The sequence below is a fragment of the Saimiri boliviensis genome, chromosome 3, assembly GCF_048565385.1.
Source record: "Saimiri boliviensis isolate mSaiBol1 chromosome 3, mSaiBol1.pri, whole genome shotgun sequence".
Taxonomy (NCBI): domain Eukaryota; kingdom Metazoa; phylum Chordata; class Mammalia; order Primates; family Cebidae; genus Saimiri; species Saimiri boliviensis.
In genome coordinates this window covers 27,459,601-27,472,452 of record NC_133451.1, presented here as the reverse complement: position 1 = coordinate 27,472,452, position 12,852 = coordinate 27,459,601, and the positions used below count along the sequence as shown (strand labels likewise).

The window sequence follows — 12,852 nt, the reverse complement described above, 5'->3', positions numbered from 1 at the left end:
AGTTTGTTCTTACACTGCTAATAAAGACATAACTGAAACAGGGTAATTTATAAAGGAAAGAAGCTTAATTGACTCACCGTTCAGCATGGTTGGAGAAGCCACAGAAACATATAATCATGGTGGAAGGGGAGGCTAACACATCCTTTCTTCAGATGGCAGCAGGAAGTAGCAGTGCCGAGCAAAAGGGGAAAAGCCCCTTAAAAAACTATCGGGTCTCATGAGAACTCACTCATTCCACGAGAACATCTGCTCTATTTTTACTTTCTTTTGTCTTTGAGGTTCTCTTTTCTAGATCTAAATAAGGAAGATAAAACTTGCCGTGTGGGAACTACAATTCAAGTTGTGATGATTTTTGGAGACACAGCCAAAATCATACCGCATGACAAGCAAAGACTGTACCGTTATGTAGATGAAGCCTCACAGATAGTAGCTCTCAGAAGAATAGACGGTAGCTGTGGTATAAGTTTCTCTGGTAAATACTTAGAAGTGCTGTATTTTTACTTTCTTTTGTCTTTTATTTACTCTTTTCTAGATCTGGATAAGGGACCTCAAAAAATAAAAATAAAAACAAACAAACAACAACAACAAAAAAAAACAGCATCAGAGCCCCAGCATCAGAATCATTGGAAGTGGTAGAATCATGGGCTGGTAAGAAGAATTTACCGACAACAATATAAATTTGAAAAAGGAAAGTTTATTAGAAGGAATGCTCTTTTAAGAGGCTGAGGCAGGTGGATCAGGAGGTCAAGAGATGGTGACCTTCCTGGCCAGCATGGTGAATCCCCGTCTCTACAAAAAATAGAAAAGTTACCTGGGCATGGTGGTCCATGCTTGCAATCCCAGCTACTCAGGAGGCTAAGGAGGAAGAATCACTGGAACTGGCAGTGAGAAGAGATGGCACCATTGCACTCCAGCGTGGTGACAAAGCGAGACTGCATCTCAAAAAAAAAGAGGAATGCTGGAAAAGGGTACAGCAGGGCACCTCAGTGAGAGAGGTCTTAGCATCGCAGTGGAATTTTCCTTAGGAGTGTTTATGGACCTTAAGGCAGGAGCTTAAGGGTAATTTGGACCGTACTAGCCACTTAGGCAATGATAAATAATCACATTTGTGGTAATTTTGGTGCCTTAATGTAAGCAAGGGTTGCACAATGGATTTTGGATATACAGATTCTAGCTATTTATAAATTTTAAGCTTAAAAGAGGTCTGGAACCAGATACCGACTTTAGATAGTAGTGAAGTTGAATTATTTTTTAATCCCCCAGTTTTGCCCGTTTGAGGGCCACCAGGTGGTCTCTGCTCCCTTCTAAATTCCTCGGATAAGGCACTTTGGTCTCTGGGGACTGTTCAATGGTCACCGGGTAATTTTGCTCTCCCCAATAACCACTAATGTGGATTTTCTCTGCAGTTGGAAAATTCTCCCACAAGAGGACAACTTTTCAGAGCTATTTCTGTGGTTTGTAGCCCCTCTAGATAGTCATAGCAAAATATGCCAAAGAAGTGTGAACCCAAAAGTGTTTGAGACAGATCTCAATTAATTTTGAAAGTTTATTTTCCCAAGGTTAAGGACATGCCCCTGACACTACCTCAGGAGGTCCTGGACATGTGCCCAAGGTAGTGAGAGCACATCTTGGTTTTACACACATGTTAGGGGGACATGACACATCAGTTGATATGTATAAGAGGTAGATTGGTTTATTCCGGAAAAGTGGGACAATTCAAGGTAAGTCTTCCAGGCTATAGGTAGGCAAGAGACAAAAGGTTGCATTCTTTCGGGACTTTCATCCTTCATTCACTGAATACACTACTTATATGTGAGAGGAGGATAGAGGAGTAGTCACTTATGCCTTTGTCTGACTCACTGAATATGCATTTTTACATAAGCCATAGGACAGAGGTGGCAATCAGATATGCATTTGTCTCAGGTCAGCAGAGGAATGACTGAGTTGTCCCTGTCTTCTATCCGGCACCTGTGAACATGGGCTATGAATTTCCGTGGCTGGGGTGAAAAATCAACAGAAGTGTTTTAAGGTAAGGATTTAGAGTCCCACAGGGAAATTCCTGTGGGCAAATTGTGAAGGAGGTGTGTTGCTGGTTTTGAATTTGTAGCTAACAACTTCTATAGGAATGAAATGGGAGGCAGGTTTGCATGATGCAGGTCCCAGCTTGACTCTTTTCTGGTTTGGTGATTTTGGAATCCAAAGATTTATTTTTCTTTCCCAGAAATATATTTTCAAGTAAAATGTGCTGGTTTCCTTCAGTTTCCCATTTGAAATTTAATTTCACATAATAGGGAATTGGTAGCTTTGTAGAGATTTGGCTTAGAAATTTTGAGACAGGAGGAGAAAACATATCGGAAAAAGCAGAAAAAAAGCCCACAAATTTGAGTACCTTGCCACATACCTTTTTAAATCAGTCTGTTAGTCCTGCGAATATGTAAGTTCAGTTAAACAGCTCTGTCTCTTCAGGAGGTGCATTGTAAATGGGACCTATCAAGTTTAGGTCCTATGTAGTATAAGAAAAAGGAAATTTAATGAGAGATTTTTCTATGTAAACAAACAGAAACTCACAAACCTTAATGTCTGGAGTCTTCTCCAAGCTACTCTCTGAGTCTGAATAGCAGTTCATTGAGAAGCTTTCTGAATCTGAGCTAAAGTAGTTCCAGTTGGAGCAGAGCAGGCAGTGACAAACTGACAGAATTTTCTGGTGTGCAGTTTAAATGTTTTAAACGTTGTCCACTCTCAAGCCATCAGGTAGTTTCTCCAAAGTCTCTTTATCAAGTTGACTAGCATCAGCATTCAAAGCCTCAGGAACAGTAGTTTCAATGTTAGTGAATATTGAAAAAATCAGAAGGATGGGAAGATATTTGAAAAATATTAGTTCTGAGATTCAAAACTTATTGATAAAAACTAAAAGAAATTAGTATCTAGTCCAGATTGTAGATAAAAAATAAAATCCTCAAAATAATGAGCTAGAATCCAATAACACATGTACTATAACTTATTTTTTAACATAATTTTTCTCTCTACATTCACCCCCATTTCTACCAAAGATATTTACATTCAGACTAATTTGTTTGAAAAGAACGTAAGTTTAGTCTCATTAACTTGGCAATATTATTTGCATAAAATGCAAAAAGAGTAGTGATTGATAATATGGGCTTTTAAAAAGTTGGCTTTGCTGAAACTTTTATTAAGTGACTTCAGGTTAGATTTTTAAAAGGTCTGTGAAGGCTAGGAGCCAAGAGAAAGCCTTACCATCTGACCGCATCTGTAATACCTCTATAAATTGGCAATTTCCTTTCTTCTAGAAGTTCCCAAAATATCTTGAAATTCCTAGGCCTGCCAGAAAGTTACATTCTTTACTTATCACAAAGCCAGAAACCCTATAAGGTAACTGTGTAGACAAGATATATCAGGCAAGTTTTACCGAGGGACCTTTATTGGCTTTATAATTCAACTTCGGTTTCTTAAAGCTGTCTGGTCAGATCAGAAAATACAACACTCTTTTCAAAACCTTGGTGAAAGAGCCAGCTTTTCAACTGCGTGCTGTTAAAATAGAGATTCTTGTTGAAATTATGTAAATAATTATATTGCCATAAAATGAGGATACTCATGAATAAATTCTAAATTCTAGAGAGATTAGGTAGAGAAGAAGGTAAATGTTTGAAATCTGTTTACAAAAATATGCATTCCCAAATTGCTGCAAATTATATATAGGTTAAAACAAAGTTAGCTTAAATCTGAAAAACTGAAACATAATGATCAATGTTTTGAACAAAAACCCTTTAAGAATTATAATATTTTTGTCAGTTCAGTTCCATACAATTAATTCTTATTTTGCTTGATGTTAGGTCAGCAGTTTTTTGAGCCCAGTTTTTTTTTTTTTTTTTTTTTTTTTTTTTTTTTTTTTTTTTTTTTTTAACTAGATTTCTGGAAATTTAGTCTCATGGCACAGACTCAAAGTTATTAGAACCATGTATTTGTCAGGATTCTTTGTATTCTTTCCATATGCAGATATACCTCATTTTATTGGACTTTATTTTATTGTACTCTGATTATACCACATTTTTTACAAATTGAAGTTTTGTGACAGTACATTGCAGACTAGTTCTGTTGGTCCCATTGTTTCTAACAGTGTGTGCTCACTTCATGTTTCTGTGCCACATTTTGGTAATTCTTATAATATTTCAAACTTTTAAATTCTGATTATATCTGTTATGATGATCTGTGATCAGTGTTCTTTGCAATTACTGTTATAATCTTGGGAGGATACCAAAAACCAGACTCATAGAAGGCAGCCTGCTGCTGGCACTCAAGCGTGCCATTCGGGAACCTGGAGATGATCTTTTACTGTCAATCACATCCTGTGCTTGTGCACACCACTGGGGTCCTGAGGACAGGCCCACCTTACCTCGTGCCAACATCCTATATGCAGAACTCTGTCCAGGGATCTGAGGATCAATTTTCTTGCCTGCTGCTTTCGGTGCACACATGCACCATTAGGGGGCCTTAAAAAAGGCTCAGACTATCAGTCACTGGTGCCCAAACTTGTCACACAGTGGCCTGAGAATCACTCCACACTACCTACCATCATTGGTGTCTATGCGCTACTCCTGGGAGCCCTGATAACAATCCTGCTCAACCTGCTGCCACCACCACTGCCAACACCAATGTGTGCCATCTGAGAGCTGAGGGTTGGCCTGCCTTTGATAGTCATTGCTGATATAAAACATGCTGCTCACAATCCCAGTCCACTGTTATGGCTGTTATTATTCAAGCAAGCGGTCTGGAAGCTTAAGAATCAACCTGCCTAGTTCTTCTATCAGTACCCACTTATGCCTCAAAGGGACCCAATAGCAGAAAGGCTTGCCTAGCTCTCAGTGACAACTACTCGGGACCAACGACTAGTTTTTCTGACACCTCTAGTTTTTCTGACAGCTTTCACTAACAAGTGCAGCATAGGCAACTGTGGAAATTACAGACACCACTGATGCTGATTATAACCAAAGTAATCATACAAAACCTATACTGCACACATGCAGAATCAAGTCTAAAGTGTCCTACCCAAACAACATTGTAGATACATCTACAGAAAAAAAAAATGTCTACCTCTAGGAAAGAAAATCAAAAAGAATTGGAGGAAGTGGCTGTTACAACTAATGTGCAGATACAAACATATAGATACAAGAAACATGAAAAAGTAAGAAAACATGATGCTTTTAAAGTAACACAATAATTCTCCAGCAACAGATTTCAACAGCAAAAAAATCCATGAAATACCCGAAAAAAAAACAAAAATAATATTAAAGAAGCTTAGTGAGATAAGAGAACACATAAAATTAATAAAAAAAAAATCAGAGAAACAAGTTATGATCTGAATGAGAATTAAACAGAGATATAAAAAAACAGAAATTCTGGATTTAAAAGTTATAATAAATAAAACAAAATGTAATCAAGAGCTTTAAGCAGAATAAAGAATTACAGAACTTGAAGACAAGTGTTTGGGACTAACACAGTCAGTATATACATGTACACTGATATATATGAATTTAGTCTCTCTATCTGTAGAAAGAATAAAAATAATAAAGAAAGCTTACATATATATGGCACAATATAAATTGACAGAGTTTGAGTTTTGGGTCTTTCAGAAGGAAAAAGGATAGGCAGGAGTAAAAACAAAAACAAAATTCTACCTAACAACAATAAAAAGTAGCAGAAAACTTCCCAAGCCTGAGTCTTAGAGGAGATTTTGACATTCATACATAAGAAACTCAAAGCAAATAAATACAAAAAAGTCTTCTCATCAAAGAAGACTTTTATTATTATCAAACTGTCAAAAGTTAAAGACAAAGGGAAAACTGTGAAAATAGCAAGATAAAAGTATCAAGTCGCATATAAAGGAACTCCCATCAGACTAACAGCAGTTATCTGAGCAGAAATTTTAAAGCCAGGAGTGAATGAGAGACTATATTCCAAGTGTTGAAAATAAACAAACAACAACAATAAAAAAAAAAAAAAACTATACCCAGCAAAGCTATTCCTCAAAAATGAAGGATAAATCATTTTTCCAGACAAATAAGTAAGCAAATAAATAAATAGATAAATAACCTGAGGGATCTAATCACCCCTTAAATAAATGAGTAAATAACCTGAGGGACCTAATCACCACTAGATTATCTCAACAGAAAATGCTTAAGGGAGCCTTAAATCTGGAAGTGAAAGGATACTATCTGCTATCATAAAAACAAATGAAAGTTTAAGACTCCTTGTTACAGTAGACCCACAATTGAGAAAGAACAAAAACTCAAATGTTGCCCCTACTGAAAAACACCAACCACAAGGATAAACAAAAATGGAGAGAAATAAACAAACAATAAGAGAAAAAAGAAAACAACAAAAGATATACAAAACAACAACAAAATTAACAAGTGAAAAAAATTAGTTCTCACCTATTAATAATAATCTTGACCATAAGTAGCTTAAATTACCTACTTAAATGTTATAGACATGCTGAATAGATAAAAAGCATTACCTAATTGTAAGATGCTTACAGTAATTTCACTTCACCTGTAAAGGGACATGTAGACTGAAGGTGAATGGACAGAAGAGGATTTTCCACACAAACAGAAGCCAAAAATGAGCAGAAGTAGCTATACTTAAGTCAGATAAAAGAAACTTTAAGTCACAACCAGTACAAAAAATAAATAAATAAAATGAAGCACAATATCTAATAATAAAAAGATCTATTTAACAAGAAGATACAACAATTCTAAATATATATACACCCAAACCTAAGTATCCAGATATATAAGGTAAACATGATTAGATCTAAAGGGAAAAATAGACTCCATTACAGTAAGAGTTGAAGACTTCACCATCGCAGGCTCAGCATTGTACAGATCATCTAGACTAAAAATCCACAAATAAATATTGCATTTAAATTTCATTTAGACCTAACAGGCATTTACAGACTATTCCATCTCACAGAATACACGTTCTTCTCATGAGTACTTGGAGCATTCTTTAAGACAGAACATATGTTAGCCAAAAAAGTCAATTCTCAACAAAGTTTAAAAAATCAAACTCTTACTAAATGTCTTCTGAAACCACCATGATACAAAAATAAATAAATAGATCAAGAACAAGAGGAACTTTGAAAACTGTAATTAAACAACACAATCTTGGGTAGCCGATGGGTTAGTGAAGAATTAAGAAAAAAATTTTAAAAATACTTGAAACAAATAAAAGTGGAAATACAACATAGCAAAACCTATGGGATACAGCAGTAAGAGTACTAAGAGGAAAGCTTATGGAAATCTGCATATATATATATATATATATATATATATAAGATTTCAAACCTAATTATGCACCACAAGGGACTAACAAATCGAGAACAAACCAAACCTAAATTCAATAGAAGAAAAGAAATAGCAGAGATTAAAGCAGAATTAAATGAAATAAAGGCTAAAATTATAGTACAAAGAATCAACGAATTTAAAAGTTGCCTTTTATTTACTAAACAAAATCAAAACACAGCTTTCTAGACTAACCAAGAAAAATAGAGAATTCTGAAATTATAACATAATCATACATTAAAAAGAAAATATGAAAAATGATACACAGAAATACACACGACTTTTATAGATCATTATAAACAACTATATGCTAATAAACTGAAAGATCTAGAGGAAATTGATAAATTCCTTAACATATACAATCTGACAAGACTAAATCAGGAATAAATAGAAACCAGGTAATGACACTGAATCAGTAATAAAATGTCTCCCCCCAAAATAGTTCATGACCAGATGATTTACTGCGAAATTCTTTCACGCTTATAAAGAATAACATAAATTTTTCTCAAACTATTTTTAAAAATTGGCGAAGGAAATTCTTCCTAACTCATTCTACCAGGCAAGCATAATCCTGTACCAAACTCAGACATAGACATACACACACACATACACACACACACACCCCACTACAGGCCAATATCCATGATGAACAGAGGCACCAAAATCCTCAACAAAATATGAGTAAGCCAAATCCAAAGGCACCTCTAAAAGCCAATACAGTATGATCAAATAGGATTTATCCTAGAGATGCATGGATAATTCAGCATAAGCAAATTAATAAATGTGATACATCACATCAGCAGAATTAAGGATAAAAATATATCATTTTAATCAGTGCAGCAAAGGGATATGATAAAATCAACATCTCTTTATGATAGAAACTCTCAAGCATAGAAGAAACATACCTCAACATAATAAAGGCCATATCTGACAAACCCATAATTAACATCATACAGAATGGGGAAAAGCTTAAAGCTTTTCTCTAAGAACTGGAAGACACCAGAAACACGTACTTCAATGAATTCTATTCAACACAGTACTAGAGGTCCTAACTGAATAGGGCAAGATAAAGAAATACAGGGCACCCAAATTTAAACAACAAAGTAAAATTGTTCCCTTTTGCAGAGGACATGACTTTAAATTTAGAAAAACCTAGACTCCACCAAAAAATTCTTGGAATAGATAAACACATTCAGTCAAGTAGCAAGTTACAAAAGCAACTTGCAAAATTAGTAACAATTCTATATGCCAGTTCTGAACAATCTGAACAATAAACCAAGAAATAATTCACCAAATTTAAGTTCCTTTTACAATAGCTACATAATATACATAGAAATAAGTTTAACCATGGAGGGAAAAGTCCTCTAATAAGGAAAACTAAAAAATATTGATGAAATAAATTTAAAATGATACAAATAAATGTAAAAAATCTTATGCTCATGCATTGAAATAATATCATTAAAATGCTCAAAGTAATCTACAGATTCAATGCAATCCCTATAAATATACCAATGTCATTAATCACAGAAATAGAAAAGAAATACCTAAAATTTGTATGACACCACAAAAGAGCCCTAATAACTAAAATGTTTCTGAACAACAAGAGCAAAACTAGAGGCATCACAATACCTTATTTTAAAATATACTGCAAAACCGTAATAATCCAATAGCATATATTGGTATAAAAACAGACACATAGACCAATAAAACAAAATAAAGAACCCAGAAATGAATCCACATATTTACAGTAATCTGATTTGCAACAAAGGTGCCAAGAACATACATTTGGAAAAGGATGTCCTCTTCAGTAAATAGTGTGGGAAAACTGCATATCCATAGCCAGAAAAATGAAACTAGACTTCTGTCTTTCACTATATCAAAACATCAATTCAAAGTGGATTAAAGACTTAAAACTCAAAACTATAAAATTACTAGACAAAATCACGGAGGAAATGCCTTTGAATATTGGTGTAAGCAAAGATTTTATGGTTAAGACTTCAAAAACATAGGTTAAAAAAATAGACAAATGGGACCATATTAAACTAAAAGGCCTTCTATACAGCAAAGGAAACAATCAGCAGAATAAAGAGAATAACTGCTGAACAGGAGAAAATATTTTCAAACTCTTCATTTAATAAGAGACTAAAATTCAGAATATGTAAGAAATTCAAATAACTCAACATCAGTAAAATGATCACATTTAAAAGTGAACAGAATATCTGAAAAGACATTTCTCAACAGAAGACATACAAATGGCCAACACGAATATAAAGATATTCAACATCATTAATCAGCAGGGAAATTCAGATCAAAACCACAATGCGATATCATCTGACCCCAGTTAGAATGGCTATTATCAGAAAGACAGACAAACAAATGATGTTAAGAAGGCAGATAAGAGGGATTTCTTAAACACTGTGGTTGGAAATGTAAATTAATACAGCCATTATGAAAAACAATTTAAAAATTTCTAAAAAAAAAAAAAAACCCTACTATATGATTCAGTGATCCCATTACTGGGTATTTATTTAAATAAAAGGATTCAATATTTCAAAGGGGTATCTGCACTTTCATATTTATTGCAGCACTATTCACAGCAGAAAAGACAGGAATCAACCTTCGTGTCTAGCAACAGATGAACACATAAAGTAAGTATGGCATATATAATAAAATACTATTTGGCCATAAAAAATAAAATCTCATTTGAATGAAATTAGGAAATAATATATTAAGTGAAATAAACCAAGTACAGAAAAACAAAATGTGTGTTCCCACTCAAATATGAAAGCTAAAAATGTTGTTCTCATGGAGAAAGAGTAAAATAATCTCATACCAGAGGCTGATAAGGGTGTGTGTGTCAGGGTATAGGTGTGAAGGAAGGTAGACTATTGGGACAAACATGCATTTAAATAGAAGAAATATATTTTACTGTTCAATAGCACAACAGGATGAGTATATTTCACAATAGCTAGAAGAGATCTGAAATTTTTCCAACATAAATGAATAATGAATGTTTGGGTGACAGTTATTCTAAATACTCTGATATAATCAATACACATTTTTCTATATATTAAAATATATATACCCCATAAATATTTACAAATATGTGTCAATAAAAAAAATAGATACCAAGTCTTCAAAGGACAGGCCCCCATTTTTGTTAGAAGCTGTTGCCACTCATGACTTTAGCCTGAAGCCAATTATCATTTACCATTTCAAAAATCCTAGGGCTCTTAAGAATTATGCTAAATCTACTTTGCTCATGCTCTAAAACTGGAACAACAAATCTTGGGTGACAGCCCATCTGTTTACAGAATGATTTACTGAATATTTTAAGCCTGCTTTTGAGACTAACTGCTCAGAATGAAATACTTTCTTTCAAAATATTGTAGCTTTCAGACCCAAGAGGGCTGATGGAGAGGTACACGGATATCAATGATGTTTTCATGCTTGCTAACACAACAGCATTCTGCAGCACACAGATCAGGGAGTAACTCTGTCTTTCAAAACATATTATTAAAGAAACACATTTTATGTAACTATAGCTGTCACAAATAGTGATTTATCTAATGAATATTGGCAAAGTAAGTTTTAAACTTTCTGGAGAGGATTTATCATTCTAGATATCGTTGTGAACATTTGTGAATCATGGAAGAAGGTCAAAATATCAACATGAACATGTGTTTGGAAGAAGTTGATTCCAAAATTTATGGATGACTTTGGTGGGTTCAAGTCTTCAATGGAGGAAGTCACTGCAAATGGTGTTGACAGCAAGAGAACTGGACTTAGATGTGGAGCCTGAAGAAGTGACTGAATTGCTACAATTTCATAGTAAAATATGAGTGGATATGCAATCCTTCACCTGGATAAGGAGGGAAAGTGGTTTTGGTGAGATGGCATCTACTCGTGGTGACAATGCTTTTAACATTGGTGAAATGACAAAAAGTGTTCAGAATATTATAATAGTTGATAAGACAGTGGAAGAGCTGGCGAGGATTGACCTCTATTTTGAAAGAAGTTCTACTGTGGACAAAACACTATCAAACAGCATTGCACACTACAGAGAAATGATTTACTAAGAAAGAGTCAATTTATGTGGCAAAATTTATCGTTGCCTTATTTTAAGAAATTGCCACAACCACACCAAACTTCAGAAGTCATCACCATGATTAGACAGCAGCCATCAACACTGAAGCTGTATCTTCCACCAGCAGAAAGATTTTGACATGCTGAAGGCTCAGATGATCATTAACATTTTTAGTAAGAAAGTATTTATTAATGTACATACATTGTTTAGACATAATACTATTTATTGCACACTATATAGACCTCAGTATTGTGTAAACATAGTTGTTATATGCACTGGGAAATCAAAACATTTTTGTGACTCTTTTCATTGTAATATTTGATTTATTTAAGTAATCTGGACCCATGCTCTCAACATCTTTAAAATATGTTTGTATCTCCTTGAAGACACAACACTTTATCTTTTTCATTAGTTATATATTTACTAGAACTTTCATCAATAAATTTTATAGTTTTAGTTATATAGGTATATAATTATTATATATGTATAAAGTTATATATGTATAAAACTATGTATATATATACACATATATGTAAATATGACTATGTGTGTGTGCATTTCTTCTTTTTCAATTTTTATTTTAAAAGCAGGAGTGATGATGAACTTTTTTTTTCATATGTTTCTGGGCCACTTGTATGTTGTTTCTTGAGGTGTCTGTTTATATCCTTTGCCTACTTTCTAATGGGGTTATTTGCTTTTCGCTTATTGATTTAAGAATCTTATAGATTCTGGATATTAGACCTTTGTTGGATGCATAGTTTGTGAATATTTCTCCTATTCTATATACGATCTGTTTACTTCCATGGTAGTTTATCTTGCTATGCAGAAGCTCTTTACTTAGGTTCTGCTTATCAATTTTTGTTTTGGCTGCAATTGCTTTTGAAGACTGAGCAAGTTGTTAGGTAAGTGTCACACTCTGAAATCTGACTGTGAGTCCTTTATTGCTGGTGACCGAGAGTTGGCTCATGCTCAAAATCTCTCAACCCCGAGGAAGGGGTTTGATTGCCTTTTATATGTTGCTCAGGGTAAGGGGGCAAAGTGGAACTTTACAGAAGCAGGATAAGCAAATTAAGGGAGGAGGCTGGTAACTAGGAGGCAGAAGGCTCCCATGATTGCTGATTAACTAAGGAGGGTATACATAGACGGTTCCCATGACTGCTGGTTACCAAGGGCAGGTTGAGGGGGGCATTCAGTTCTTTCCATACAATCAATCAAGAGGGTATTCACAATAGCAAGTGGGCTTGTAAAGAAGGATATGGTTATAACAGTTATATGTTTCTATAGTTGTAAGCACAACATGACCCAGTACAGCTTGGCCCAGGTATGCACTGAAGGGAGAAATGGCAGGGGGAGAAGCCAAGATGGAGTCAGCCAGGCTTACATCTAAATTAGCTTGGTTCATCTCAG

General features: G+C 34.5%; 1 long non-coding RNA gene across 1 annotated transcript in view; it reads left to right on the top strand.

The window, feature by feature from the left end:
- The first annotated feature begins 1,896 nt into the window (after positions 1 to 1,896).
- LOC141583980 (uncharacterized) overlaps positions 1,897 to 12,852 on the top strand; it is a 116,388-nt gene continuing 105,432 nt past the window's right edge. Inside the window, exon 1 of the long non-coding RNA XR_012516817.1 lies at positions 1,897 to 2,029. This is a non-coding gene — a long non-coding RNA (uncharacterized LOC141583980). The remainder of the gene's footprint in view (positions 2,030 to 12,852) is intronic.